Below are 6,391 nucleotides of genomic sequence, written 5' to 3'. Positions count from 1 at the left end.
TTCTAGATTTATTTCAGGTCTTTCGGTAATGTGCGTTCAGTGGAAGAAAATATTTCCATCGACTACGAATACATCTACGGCGATTACGTCAACCTCAAAATTATGTACCGGTTCAGTCTATCGAAAGTGCTTGTAAAAGTAGGGCGTGCATGTTCATAGAGATGATACGTGGTATGTACGAGCATTTGACTTAAAAAAAACCTGAAATCTTAATAGTGCACGCGCACTATTTGGGGAGATCAAGCGGCCGCGCTACACGACAGCCCACGACAACCTCAACGCTCGGTCCATCTCTCTGCTGGAAAAAAAAGGAAAAACAAATATGATCCAGTCCCGAGCCCCACGACCATTCTCCTCCACTAACCACCGCCGCAGCGCACCCCGCGTCCTCCCTCGTGCCGCCCCTCGACGACTCCAACTCGCCGTCGCCGAGCACCCGTCGCGGCTGCCCACCGCCACCCCAGCAGGCATCGTGTATTTCGCGCAACCATGAGCCGCCACAGGAAGCAGTCTCAAACCTCCGATGCCGTCGCGGCTCATCTTCTGCCATGGCCAGACGCCTCTCCGCCGTCGAGCGCCGCTCCCCTCGACCCAGAGGATTTCGGCCGTGTAGGGGGCGTGTTGCATCCGCTGCTCGTCACCGGCAGGTACGGTCTTCGCCCTCCGTCAATCTCTCCCTCTTGTCGTTTTCCGTCGTAGGGGATGCTCGGGGGTTGTTGATGCTTGTCGGCGGGGAGGTAGTGTTTACAGCACGGTGACTAGTAGTTCCCAGTAGGTTGCCATGATTTTTGTGTACAGTTTTGTCTCGGTGATTTTTCCTCCGGTTGTTTGTAGCTTAGATCTCGTCTCAGACAGGCGCATCTTCATCACGTAGGTACAGGGGAGGATCCAGTGCTGTTTTTGGTCAGTTTGATTCGGCGAAATAGGTTGATTTGACGTTTTCACCCCAAACCATATATGTGCATTTTTCGATCCCACTTTGATTTGTTCGATAAATTGGTAGATGCGGTATATCCACATTGTCGATTTCGGGTCATTGGCATTTTTTCTGCATAATTGCCATCGAGGCGCATCCAGTTGGCATGCGTATATGAATGAGTTGCACCAAAATAAGATGCAGTTGGCGTACCCGTTTGTCCCTGTGAGTATGTACAATTTATATGTTTTTTTCAGTTGGCATGTGTTGTTCTATGAGTTGCACGAAAATAATATGTAGTTGGCGCACCTCTTTTCCCCCCTTTTGTCCCTGTGAGTATGTACAACTTATAGTTTTTTTTCAGTTGGCATGTGTAGTTCTATGAGTTGCACGAAAATAATATGTAGTTGGCACACCTCTTTTTCCCCCTTTTGTCCCTGTGAGTATGTGCAACTTATAGGTTTTTTTCAGTTAGCATGTGTAGTTCTATGATTTGCACAAAAATAATATGTAGTTGGCGCACCTCTTTTTCCCACTTCTGTCCCTGTGAGTATGTGCAACTTATATGTTTTTTCAGTTGGCATGTCTAGTTCTATGAGTTGCACGAAAATAATATGTAGTTGGCACACCTCTTTTTCTCCCTTTTGTCCCTGTGAGTATGTGCAACTATAGGCTTATTTCAGTTTTGCCAAATTAAAGGACTGATATGTGCAACTAGTTGTTTGACTATGTACGCACATTTTTTGCGACAGTGGTTGATCCACTTTTGGATGCGGTTTTTATCCACTTTGTTGATTCTGGTGTTTTTGTCCTTTTTTCTGCTTTAATCACGATTTGAGTTGTATTCAGTTGGCATGTGTATATGTGTGAGTTGCACCAAAACAATATGCAGTTGGCTCATTTTGATTTTTTGTCTTTTTTTTGCCTTTGTGAGTGTGTGCAACTACATGCTCTTTAGTGTGCAATTGAAAGAAATGATATGTGCAACCAGAATGTTTTGGCTCTTTGTGCATAACCTGTTTTTGCAGTGAAAATGGATGCAGAAGGAGAAACCGGTAGAAGCAAAAGGAGGGGTAATTGGTGATGTTATTGTTTTTAGGAAGACTTTTTTGAGGAAGCATGTTTTGTGCTATGCACCTGTGCTCATTTTTTTTAGTAATTGGTTCTATTGTTTTTTGTCACATGGAGGGGAATGTCGTGCAGCCTAATCGGCGGAAACGGAAAAGGGCTGCGCAGCGGATCTCTCGCAGTTCCGGCGGTGGGGATGAGGTTGATGAAGCTGAGGTAAGAATCTAGGTTAGCCTACATAGGTGTTTTCCCTCAGTATGAGAACTAGGCACTAACATTTGTAATGATGTTTATTCATTTTCTCACTAATTTTTGCTGTCCTGTTTTTTTCCTGTGTGTCATGCTTGTAGGCAGAGGGTGGTGACTAGTACCGAATTGTAAAATGTCAAAGATGCAAAGCGAAAGGCGCAGCAACTGATGTAGGTGGTTCATCCTCCACAGCAGCTGCTGAGGTATAATTCATATACATTTTTTTCTTTTGTAAATGTTCCCAGTAGAACATTAAATTGGTAGTAGATGGCAGTTCTCACCCCTTTTTGTTGATGCACATGAAAAATGAATGTAGTTGGCATCATTTATGTTGTTGGCAGTAATTTTTATGGAAGTTTATTTTATCTGAAAATGAATGTAGTTGGCATCATTTATGCTGGGTCATCTTCTTTTTCCCATGAAAATAATAACAGTTCATATGTAATGAATAGTAGTTGGCAACTTCTAGCCTTGCTTTTGCACATTTAATTGGTAGTAGTTGGCAGCTCTTTACTTTTTTTTTTTGCTTTTTCCTGGCAGATGAAAATGTTTGTATTAGGCGGCACCTTATTCTTTTGATGCTGGCAGTTTCTTTATTTAAAGTTATATATTTACCTGAATCGTGTCCATCATGTAAATCCTATTCTATTTTTCTTATGTTCCCTCTTGTGTACATTGTTCAGGTGTCCATAGTTTTTATGAAGTGCATACTTTTTATGTTGCTTTCTTGTTGTATTGGTGCAATTTATTTAGAGAACTACCAAGTTTTTGTTGTCAGATGGCTCATGCTGTATTTGAGTTGGCACCCATTACTTATCTAGTTGCACAAAAACCACCTTGCTTTTTATTTGAGTTACCAAGCAGGGGCAACGTCATGCAGATATCCATCAAGTGAAAAAAGACCACATAAGAAGTGATTAATTAGCAGTGTTATTTTTATCCACATGGATTATTAAGTAACAACACGCTACGTGCCAAAAAAAAGCGGCCGCCCAGACACTCGCCACGCGACACGCGATTACTCTCTCGTCCTTTTTTCTCGACTGATTCCCTTTTGTGGCACTGCCCCTGCTTCTCGCCTTCCTTCCCCATGGCGCTGTTCTGCTGCTCTCCTTCCCTTCCTTCCCATGGCGCCGCCCTGCTGCTCTCCTTCCCTTCCTCCCCATGGCGCCCCTACTGCTCTCCTTCCCTTCCTCCCCATGGCGCCGCCCTGCTGCTCTCCTTCCCTTCCTTCCCATGGCGCCGCCCTGCTGCTCTCCTTCCCTTCCTCCCCATGGTGCCGCCCTGCTGCTCTCCTTCCCTTCCTCCCCATGGTGCCGCCCTGCTCTTCCCCTTCCTCCCCATGGCGCCCGCCTGCTCCTTCCCTTCCTCGCCATGGTCGATGATGCTGCTGCTGCAGATGGCTGGGCCAAGGACGACGGAGCGGCTGCCGTAGAGGGTGGCCTGTGCGGCGCGGCCAAGAACGACGGCCCAGGCCACCACAGCATCATCGACAACCTGTCTCGTTGCTCCTTCCCCAACCAGATCCACCCCCCTCGCGGCCGTGATGAACACATAGTCAGAGAATCTTCAGATCCCCAACCGGGTTCGTCCCCGTGGATTAACATCCATGGATCTGTAGTTGATCTGCTAGGGGAAGGTAGAGCACTAGCTCCAGCGGCTTTCACATGATTTTTGCTGATTTTGAGAGGGGGAATTGCTATGTGTAGTCAGTCTATTTTTTTGTGCAACTAGGGCCCCGTTCCTGTGAAATTTATCATAACCACTAGCCAAATTTGTAAGTCAGTTTTTGGTGTTAGTTCTGTGCAACTAGGGGTGCCTCCCTGTGCAACTAGGGTCCCTTCCTGTGCCAAATTTTGTAAGCAAAGTAGGCAAAGTAAATTTTGTTCTCTGTATATCAGTTTTTTGGTGTTAGTTATGTGCAACTAGGGGTTCCTTAGCAATCTATCATATCTTTGTAGCCCAATTTGTAAGGAAACTAGGCAAATAATTTTCATTATCTGTATATTAGTTTTTGGTGTCAGTTCTGTGCAACTTGGGGAGCCTTCCTATGCAATCTATCATATCTTCTAGCCAAATTTGTAAGCAAACTAGGAAAATAATTTTATTTTAGTTCTGTGCAACTAGGGCCTGGGATCCTGCGCAACTAGGTATACATTACTGTGCAACTAGAGGAAATGTGCCTGGTAGTGAAACAGAGGTTCATATTTTCTTTTTTTTTTATCCTATGGCCATTTATTTATGCTCCTTTCTTTTATCCTCTCAGTAGTTCAATATTTTTTTGTTCATTGTAGGGTTCTCCAAATAGGACCTCTCGGCGGAACTCAAAATGGGCGGCTAAGTGGCAACCACATGGCACTGATAATGACGGGGATGGAGAGAATGATGATGTGTCCCAGAGAGTATATAAATGAGCTGGCATCCTCAGGCTTTTTCTAGTTGCACAAAAGTACCTGATTATTTGGCATTCTCAACATTTCTAGTTGCACAATACCATACAACTATTTGGCATCCTCAGTCTTTTTGTAGCTGCGTTGACACCCTCGGCATTTTCTTCCAGAAGCCTGGAACCTGAATGTGCAATTTTTTGATTGGTCATGAAGTGTTGAATATATCTTTTCCCAAGAGTATCTAATTAATTGGCATCCTCAAGATTTATAGTTGCACAAGAGTATTCAATTAGTTGGCATCCTCAGCATTTCTAGTTGCACATGAGTATTTAATTAGTTGGCATCCTGAGCATTTTCTAGTTACACAATAGCATCTAACTAGTTGACATCCTCAGTCTTTCTAGTTGCACAAGAGTAACTATTTTAGTTGGCATCCTCTGCATTTTGTAGTTGCACAACTAACATAATATCAAGTTGGCATCGTCAACCTTTTTTATCTGGTTTTTCTAAAGAACAACAGATTTTTTTTTGTATGCAATGTTAACTAATCACCTTTGGCACCTTTTGTTTGCAAAATCTCAGGTGATCACGTCGGAATGTGATCACCTTTGGCACTATTTTCGGATGACATGAAATAGAATTTCATCTCCTTTTCTGTTTCACTTTTAGTATATAGAACATCCTATAGAACATATTTCCCCTGTTGCAATTTGTGTGAGACAAGACTATTTGTACGCTTGTTTTTAATATTGTTCTTGTGCTTTTTTTAGTCTGGTTTCTTTGCTGCACACATTTGCAGCAAAAGTTGGCTTTGGATACAAGTTTAGCTGCACAATTATATGTTTATATTTGCACAGATAACAAATCCAGTCTTTTTTAGTTTCATCTAGTCTCTGTGTTGATTGCACACATACTGTTGCACACATTTTTTATAGGAAAAGATAGACTAAATGTAGTGTTTGTGCAAATAGAAGCCCGTATTTGTGTCAACTAAACATGGATCCAAAATCATCTTTTTCCTGCAATGTGTACAACCAACAGCCAAAAGACTAGAACAGATGGACTCCAGTCTGGGCTGTTTTGTTGCACATATTTGCATAAAAAGGTTGTCTTGGACCATGCTTAGTTGTACAAATATGTTCTTCTTTTTGCAGAAACAATACACACAGTCCATTTTTCTAGTCTAGGATATTTTTTTGCACACATGCTGCAGGAAAGTTGGTTTTGGACCAGTGTTTCAGTTACACAAATATGTGCTTCTTTTTGCACAAACAGTACACCTAGTCCATCTTTCTAGTCTGGGCTATTTGTTGCACACATTTTGCATGAAAGTTGTCCTTGGATTAATGCTTAGTGTGCACATATATTTACTTTTTTATAGTATTGGCTGTGGTTGCACACATTGCGGGAAAAGATGGCTTGGATCCATGATTTACTTGCACAAAATGTACTCATTTTGCACAAACAGTACATCCGCTCCATGTTTCTTGCCTGTCTGTTTGTTGCACATTTTTTTGCAGAACTACTCCCTTGTGTCTATTTGCACACATCCAGGCATAAGTTGGTTTTGCTACCAGGTCTAGTTGCACAGTGTGGTGTTTAATTACACAAACATCAGACTGATGCTACTCCCTCCAAGTGAAAACTATACGTCCATGAGCAGGAAGAAAGTTGCACATCGACTATCATTTAGTTGCACATCGACTGCTACACAATTGCACAAAACGGGGCATAAGTTGCACACAAAAAATTCGTCAAAACATACTCA

The 6,391-nt window shown here is 42.8% G+C and overlaps 1 long non-coding RNA gene across 1 annotated transcript; it reads left to right on the top strand.

Annotated features, from left to right (window-relative positions):
- The first annotated feature begins 365 nt into the window (after positions 1 to 365).
- On the top strand, positions 366 to 4,863 carry LOC119364876. Its single transcript, XR_005175218.1, has 3 exons — positions 366 to 2,200; positions 2,335 to 2,436; positions 4,528 to 4,863. It is a non-coding gene; the product is annotated as an uncharacterized LOC119364876 (long non-coding RNA).
- Positions 4,864 to 6,391: the final 1,528 nt, after the last annotated feature.

Source organism: Triticum dicoccoides, chromosome 2B, assembly GCF_002162155.2.
Source record: "Triticum dicoccoides isolate Atlit2015 ecotype Zavitan chromosome 2B, WEW_v2.0, whole genome shotgun sequence".
NCBI lineage: Eukaryota > Viridiplantae > Streptophyta > Magnoliopsida > Poales > Poaceae > Triticum > Triticum dicoccoides.
This window is presented reverse-complemented; position numbering and strand designations above follow the sequence as displayed.